Source organism: Hemicordylus capensis, chromosome 5 (assembly GCF_027244095.1).
Source record: "Hemicordylus capensis ecotype Gifberg chromosome 5, rHemCap1.1.pri, whole genome shotgun sequence".
In the NCBI taxonomy this organism is placed as follows: Eukaryota; Metazoa; Chordata; class Lepidosauria; order Squamata; family Cordylidae; genus Hemicordylus; species Hemicordylus capensis.
The window spans coordinates 180,364,067-180,372,183 of NC_069661.1; the positions used below are offsets into that span (position 1 = coordinate 180,364,067).

At 45.4% G+C, this 8,117-nt stretch overlaps 1 protein-coding gene across 5 annotated transcripts in view; it reads left to right on the plus strand.

Annotated features, from left to right (window-relative positions):
- TMEM117 (transmembrane protein 117) overlaps positions 1 to 8,117 on the plus strand; it is a 355,803-nt gene that overhangs the window by 27,108 nt on the left and 320,578 nt on the right. The gene's annotated exons all lie outside the window — the stretch shown is intronic.

Consider the following 8,117-nt stretch of genomic DNA (forward strand, 5'->3'; position numbering starts at 1 on the left):
TAAAGTCCACCCCACGCCCAGTGGAAGGAAAAAACAAAAAACAGCACTGAGTGGAGGTGGGAAATGGCTTCCACATTTGCAGATTTTCTTTCTTTCTGGCTGTCAGATAAGAGAGTATGGGGCGAGGGGAAGAAATGGATGCTGCAATCCTGGGCAGACTTATTCAGAAGTAAACCCCTACACTGCTTCTTCCCCACACTGCTCTAACTACCCACCTGGTTTTCCCAGTACGTTTCCCCTCCCCACCTTCCCTCAGAGTTCACATTCGATCCCAATCAGAACAGGCATTGCACCTGCAATAGAGCCCAATCACTGGGCTCCCCTGCTGATGTCAGAGGACTGGCAAAACGTGTCAGCATTCTGACTTTGTTATCGGAATAGTCACTTTCTGCATAACTTCATTAGCACTTGCTATCCATAGGTTTTAAATGAGGCAGGAAAACCTTGTCCTCCTAGACAAATCTGACAGAGTACATCAGTCACTTTCACCAAAATTTCAGAGAAATATATGCTACACTGTCTGAAAGATTGGAGAAAAAAGGATTACAGTGCCAATTTTAAGCACTTTTTAATTTGCTATAGCTATGGCAACTTTTATCGGAGCTCCTTGAAAATAGGCATATATTTGTAGACCTGATCAAGCACACCATGTTTCAAGTTATTACCTCAACACATATCGTATTTATAAGCAACAGAATTTTGTAACTTATAATAGCAGAACCTTTCCCCCCGACTTGCCTTAACTTAAGGGGCACTCCTGTACCCCTTCAATTAGCACAAGAGTGCTCTTGCACAACACCGTGGATGTTGCTGTAGATGCCCAGAGCAGCATGAGCACTTGAGATCTTAAAGGATACCCATTTATCTGTAGCTTTCCTTTTCCTTCTCTGTAGCTTCCCTTTTTTGGAATATCTATAATTTTTTAGCCTACTTTCTTTAAGGAAAGCAAGCTTATAATATCACCTGGCATTCTGTGTCCTTGTGTGTACCCCACCTATCAACTTTGCAGTGCCTGGACCAATATGAACCCAATAAGGTACAGTTGTAGGGACACCTCAGCAGTATAGTTTGTGGTGGACATGTGAACTTTTGAGGTGTAAATGGGAACTGATTTGGACCAAATTTGGTCTAGTTGTAGGGACACATAGGAATATGTCAAAGGCATCGTTTGTGGTGATGTCATCCACACCAATTCAAGATGGTGGACTCATGAATGGTTGAGGTGAAAGTGGGCTAACTTGTGAACTTCCTAACCAATTGGGACCAAATTTAGTCCAGTTGTAGGGATAGTGAGGGGGAAAAGTAGGCAGATTAGTTCTTACCAGAACTTCCTGTTATTACCATAAACTAGTCTTCTGGTTATCTAATTTTTACAACCCTTGCTGTTTCTTCTCGCATTTTGATGCCAGAAGTTCTAATAGCTGCAACATGACAAATATTTACTTTTTTCCAGTTTTGCTGTAGCACAACCTAATCCCAAAGAAGCAAGGGCTGTAAAAATTTGGCAGCAAAGGAGTAGCAAAGTAAGTGGGGGAGAAGGTGGTGGGGGAAAGAAAACTGCAGCGATGGCGGCCTGGGGAAAAAAGAAAATGGTGGCATCCGGCGGGGGGAAGAAAATGGTGGCTGCGGGGGAGAGAAAACGGTGGCAGCCGGGGGGGGGGGGCTGAGAACGGAGGGAGCATCGGGGGGGAGGAGTGAGAAGAACTATTATTATTATTTTATTATTTATTTGATTTATATACCGCCCTTCCAAAATGGCTCAGGGCGGTTAGAGGCTCAGATGCTCTGTGCCCGGGCCAGCTAGTTGGAAAATATATTGCTTTTGTCTAAGGCTTTCTTGATAAAATCCTCATTGACATAGACTGTTGTTTTCCTCAAGGCTTTCTTGATAAAATCCTCATTGACGTAGACTGGATTGTTGGTCACTGAGCTTATTTCTCTACCTGTCTGTGAAACTGCAGTTTGCCGCAAGTGAAGTCTTAAATTAGTAATCTGAATGGATAGCAGTTAGTATTTATCTTATACAGAACATGCACTGTTGATTATGTAAATACCATTGAATAGGTAAATCCCTAAAGTCAGTTGACCTTTGTGGGAACCCAAGGTTCTCAGTTCAGTTCAGTTTTATTTCAGTCTCTGACCAGCAATACAAAATAGAGAGATAAAAAACGCTAAACATTAATAACTGTTCATCCTAAAGTATAACTATTGGATTAGGTATTAGTCTGTCTGATTTTATTGGCCATCACACAAAATTTGGCTACGTTATATGTAAGGCAGAGCCATGGCCAGCAAGAAGAAAACAAACAAAATCATCTGAATGGCCTGTAAACTTTCTTAACAGACGAGCTATAAGAGAATACTAGAATCTTGATGAAAAGTACAATTTAATAAAACATGGGCTATAAACTACTTTGTGGGCATACCCATAAGGAATCTGCTTAAACCTATCAATAGCTCAGGAGAGAATCAAAGTAAATAGCTATTCCTAGCTATTAATAATTTCCATTGTGATTGAAAGCCATCGTTCAGTATCAAAGGTTCCATACCCTTAGGGATTAAGATAAACTTTAACCATAAATTACATACCACTAGCCAGACCCTAGTTTCCATGCTAAGCAGTGGTGGCTGATGCAGACACTGCCCGGGAGGCGGGAGGCACCTTTAACTTTAAATTAGTAGGTGCTTTCCTCTCCTCCTGGCACACCTGAAAGCTGTTCAGAGCAGCTGTGTGCCGCCCAGCACCTGCTGTGGCAGAGGTTCGGCTCCGTCATTCAGCTGGCGGAGGCCATTTGCTTGGCTAGCAAATGGCTTTCATGCCATGTGTGGAGGCCCCGCACCAGCCACTTCTGACACTTGGTACACCTGCCTCTAAACAATAGGCACACAGCAAGGCACTTGAAATAGGCTTCTCAAAAACTTCATTTGGGTTGTTTCTTTGGCTGCGAGATTGGAATATAAGGTGATCTGGGCACGGTATAGGAGATGGGCTAATTCTTTAGCTTCGTATAGTTTGATAGCAGCCGGAATAAACTGCCCAACTCTAGTTTTTTAAAAAAGCCAAGATTGCTGAAATACTTACTTGGGTATTTTGCTTTACAAACTCTTTATGCAGATTTAAACTGCCTTTTGCTTGGAAAACTCCCCAAAATATTTAAAACGGTCAACTTGCTCAGTTTTAAATGCATCAGTACTCCAATTCAGCTTCTTAGGGGACTTTGCAAATATCTTGATTTTTGGATAGTTAACATGTAAGGAATCTTCCCGGCAGTAACATGCTAGAGCCAGCAATGCTCTTCTTAGCCCAATGGGGGACAGGGATGAAATCACAGCATCATCCACATAAAGGAGCACAGATATGTGCGTAGATGCTAATTTTGGAGGTGGGGGTAATCCATACCCAGAGCCAGCTCAAGACATTGGCTAGACTGGCCCCAACAAGGCATGCTGAGGATTAATGGGCTCTGAAAAGAGCTGTGGCGTGCCCACAGCCAAGGTGCCCCTTTGTCCCCTCCTACGTAAGGCACGCCCCTCTTCTCCCCAGCCAGGTTTCAGTTAAATGCTGACTGGAGAGGGATGGAAGAGGGTCCGAACGGACACTCTCCCAGGCAGTGGCCCTGTCCCTGACTGGGAGCAGCTTTCCCTCTCCGTTTCTCAGGAGCACGAGAGGTTTGAGATTCCCCACTCCCCAAAGCACACATCTTCCAGCTCCCTGTTCCTCCCTGGAATTTTGATTTTGCTTTAGATACCTTAGCCCATCATCCACCTGCTTGTAATATCCCCCTAAAATTCGCCCAGCTAAAAGTTGAAAGAAATGTGTGTAAAGTGACTACTCTCGGATCCACATGATCCCTCTTTAGCGTCACCCCTTCCCCGAATTCTGTTCCGCAGTTTTGGGGGGACGATGGCAGGGACAGACAACCACCGGGAAGGATGGAAGAAACAGTGTTTAAACTTCACCAAACTGAGTTTCAAAAACTCATCTATGAGTTTTTGAAGATGTAGTATTTTTATTGTGGTGAGAGGGGAGAGAGAAAGAGAAGGAATCATATATTGGCATGAAACACAGCAGGATCAGTAGCCCGATCAAGGCATATAAATGGTGGGCATAAAAGATATATGCTCACCATTTATATGAGAAATTGCTTGACTGGTTTGAGATAGAAGAGATTCTAGCGAAGCCGGATTGAGGTCCAGTCATTCACCCTTAGAGCAGGGCTTCGTCTTTTATCATTTGCTGGGATAATATACTCAGAATACTCATTTGGCCTTATATGCTGCTTTTGTGGATTTTAAGTTAGCTTTTGATCTAGTTTTGCAGGAGAAACGATAGAGAAAACTAAAGCCTTCTCTTCTTGGAGATTGCTTCTTCTTATTTATAAATGGTATAAGACCACCCGCTTATGGTTTTAACTGAGTTTTGAATATTGCATACAGAAGTATTTTAATATGTGAAGCAGTGTGTGGTCGCTTCAGAACATGACTTGTCCCTTTTGCTAAGCAGGGTCTGTCCTGGTTGCATTTGAATGGGAGACTACATACATGTGTGAGCACTGTAAGATATTCCTTTTAGGGGATGGGGCCACTTTGGGAAGAGCAAAAAGTTCCCTCCGTTGCATCTCCATGATAGGGCCGAGAGAGATTCCTCCCTGCAACCTTGGAGAATCAACTGCCAGTCTGTGCAGAAAATACCGAGCTGGATGGACCAATGGTTTGACTCGATATATGGCAGCTTCCTATGTCCCTGTGGTCCTACCTGAAGTGTCATTTAGCATCTCTGGGTGAGAGCCAGAGGCTGAGTGCTGTCTCACTTGTAGGAGAGGCTGAAAGAGCAGCTGCAATTGTGCTGGAGCAGGCTGATTCGTCACCAAATGGGGTCCTCTAATATGGGGTACTTTTAGAAAGCATTCAGTAATAAACAGAGGTTGTTTGCATTTCCTGGGGCCAGTCCTGCGTTCTCCAACATGTCAGCCACTGCCCCCCCCCCCGACCGGTGCCGCTATGACAAGTGATGCAGCAACAGATAGGCCCGAGGAAGGACACCTGGCCTCCAGAAAGCCCACAATGCACCGTGATGCTCACACAGTGCATTAAAGCCATTCTAGAGGCCGGGGCACTTCTTTCCCCAGCCTCTCTGGTAACATGGGCTGCCAGCAGCCTAAACTGGGCTGCAGGTAGTCTGTGCTGCCTCATGACTAGGTGGTGGGGAAGGAGGGCATGTGTAGGCCTTCCTACCTCACTTTCAGCCCAGGTAAAAAAACCCAGGCTATCCAGCTGGGCAGTGCCAGGATTGGTCCTGATCCTGGCACTCCACATGAGCAGCCTTACCTAGGAAAGATGAGTGGCTGCTCCGCTTGGGTGCTACTGCACCCAGCTGCAGCTCAGTTGGGAGTTCCGGGGCCTGGGGGAAGGGGAGCGCTGCCGTGCGGTGCCCCAGCCCCCCGAACCCCAGGAAGGCACTGCACGAGTCCCCTGGGGTCATCCTGGGGTCCTCCTCCCCTATCCCCCCCAGCCAAGTGTGTCAGCCTCAGCTGAAACACAATCAAATAAACAAGGTTAACAGAGTGCTCGCTTTTTAAACTTCATTTAGGGTAAGGGGTAGTTAGGTGGGCTAGCCACCAGAGAACCACCGGGCTTGCCCCCGAGTCCGGTGGTTCTCACGATTTATTGAAACCGGTCTAAGGGAGCCCGGCCCGGTTTTAAGCAATCGTGTGAATAGCTTCATATTATGGCCTTGTTCACACAATTGTTCAAATTTAGGCTTTATGTGGCTTACTGACATTAGCATGATTTTGTGAAAACTCCAGGGTGGTTTATGACCAGAGATGGATCTAGGATTCCTGCTTTGGCGTGGGTTAAAATCAGGCATGCTGATGTCAGTAATCCACATTTAAACCTAGATTCAAATGATTGTGTGAACAATGCCAGTACTTCCTCAGAGAAAATAAATTATTTTTGTATTCCATGTTCCCCCACCATACCTTCCCCCAAAGTGTGGACCCACTCTGGTTTTGTAGGGTGACTTAAATTAGTCTTGTAGTCCTTCACCCCACTGCAAGGTTTCCTGATGATCCCTTGCTCCAGTGAATTTTGCCATGCACTTTGCCTGTCCTTGTTTTGTCTGGGCTATGAATGGTTTGTCTGAAAATTCCCAACTCCATTGAATTCTTCCACCTCTCTCCTGTCTCATGCACTGTAATAAAAACCATGAGCAACTTTAAAACTGACCTCATTAAACAATACTGTATAACTAAAATTTATGTTCAAAGCTTTAGCCTAGTCTCTAAAAATAGTCAGCTTTTATTCATAACTTTGGGATATAGTGGAGAAGTTGAACATGAACAGTTTTATGCAAGAGGATTGCTGGTGTTGGCTTGTATGCCAAAATAGACCAGTTTGTCTTCATTCTTGTATAGAATCAATTATACCCTTCTTAGCATTGGGTGTAGCCTTTTATACTACTAGCCTACTAGCTTAGCCTAATTTCAGCCTCCAAGCACCTATTGAAACAAAGGGAACTTTTGCAGAAGCAATGCTTTCTAGAGCATTTGTTTTAGCTGTTATTAGTTTATGGCATGACTATTAAAATAAGAAGGATCGGGGCAGAGCGGGAGAAGCATTTGATAGAGCACTGTGGGGGAATCCCAGAAAACAGGGCAAAGCGGAGGAAAGGTGAGCCACCGTCCAGGGCAGTGAGTCTACCGCGACACCGCTTACTCCTTTGAGCACTGTCGTCGCTGTTCCTTCTGCCTAGCACTGGCCCCAGCAGGGAAGCTGTGAGACACTCCCCATGTTAAGCACGGATGCCCCAGCGTCTGGGAACATCTCACAAGATTGTGGGGAGTTCCCACAAGACTTTGGATTTAGATCCTGTTCTTGCGAAGTCTTGTGAGAATTGCCTCGATTGTCAGGGGCTATATAAGGGCTGGCCAGCCGGTGATGAGGGGCCTGTCAATGAGGAGGGCTCGTTCTGGCAGGAGTCCGATGACTCCTGCTAAGGCTTGGGGCAGCAAGTTCTTAGGGGTGTTGTGAAAGGAACAAACCCTGTTGTGAGAAAGAGCACGTGGCCCTTGTGAGGAGATCTAACCATGCCCTTACGCCCCCTGCTGGAGCTAAAGCTATCCCACCGTGGAGCCTTGACAAGCATCTGTAGTGTGCCTATATTCAGAACGTTTCTCATACATTGCATTAAGTTCATGGTGAGACAGGACTCTCACAGGAGCTGCGGGCACTCTTCTAGGAAGGCACAAACTCCTGAAGCCTCACAATTTGTCTCCTTTGATTGGTTGAAGAGGTGAAGGGCTGACCTTTGTCTTCATATCATGCTCTATACGTTGTGGGTGGCCATCTTTTCTTTGGCTGGCATTCTCTCTCATTGGAGAGCCATTTGGCCCCCATCCTTCTCTCCTTCCAATGCTTGGTGAAGACCTGGCCCTGCTACAAGGCATTTGATTTAAGTTGGGATAGGAGCCCTTTTCCCCCCTTCACTTTGCAAATGGTTGCTTTGATGCCACTATGCCATTTAAAAAGATAGTTTGCTCTTGTTCCATGTTGGGTTTTTTTGGTATTGTGGTCACAAAGAGTGGGAAAAGCAGGACAAGTTCTCCCTTAAAAAAAAAAAAAAAAAGCTGCATATTCCTCTTCAAAGTGGGAGTGCAAAGCAGGCGCATAGTCACCATTGAACTGGAGGAGACAAATGTCCCCCAGCTGCCGGTGTCCGGGGGCTGCCAGGGGGCCCCTTTCGCATCCCCTTTGATGTATAGTAAATTAGAAATGCATAGAATTGCACAGCCTGAATTAGTTTGAAATAATGGTTCTCTGCAAGAGATGTTTCTTTGCTTGTCAGTGCAAAGCACTGTCACAACTATGTTTCTCTAGTAGTTTTCCATCCCCCATAGGTTACTGCGACCGGCTTTGGAATGTAGTGAAGTTGATATGTAGAAGGGGTTGATATGACTAGGTAGATGTTGGCAGTCTGCCTGCGTACGTGTTTGGAGTTTGTTTTCTGGCCTTGGTTAGGCACTTTGGCATCAATATGCTGTTTCCTTGTGAGGATGACTTTTGCATTTGTCTTGTATAAAGGTATGGATGTTTGGATATTCCTTTGTCTTGCTTTG